Below are 479 nucleotides of genomic sequence, written 5' to 3'. Positions count from 1 at the left end.
GCATGTGTATTTATTTAGCACTTCATGATTGACCGAGAATCACTGTTTAATAAAACTTTTAATAATTCATATTTTGCTTTGAGGTTTACAAAGTGCTATACATATCTTATTACATGCAAACTCCTTGAGGGTGGGGATTGTTTTTGTTATAGTATCCCTAATCCAACAAGTGGTTTGCACAGATAAGATGCTTAACACTATTTTAAAAAATTGAACAATAGCCCTATGTTATTGTCCCCCTTTTGTATATGAGCGCATTTAGGGTTGTATATGAGCAAACTGAAGTTCAGAAATGTTAATGATTTGTCCCAGTTTCATATTTAGCTTTTGCCAGTATTTGAATGCACTGACTCCAACTCACTTACTCTTTCTATGATGGTATGTCACCTGTACAAACTTCCTCCTTTGTGAAAAACTTAGAATTTGTGATTCTTAAAATTGGAAAAGCTCATAGAAATCACAAGTCCTTCCTATCCTTC

This window comes from Notamacropus eugenii, chromosome 2, assembly GCF_028372415.1.
Source record: "Notamacropus eugenii isolate mMacEug1 chromosome 2, mMacEug1.pri_v2, whole genome shotgun sequence".
Lineage (NCBI taxonomy): Eukaryota > Metazoa > Chordata > Mammalia > Diprotodontia > Macropodidae > Notamacropus > Notamacropus eugenii.
Note: the sequence above shows the minus strand (reverse complement) of the source record.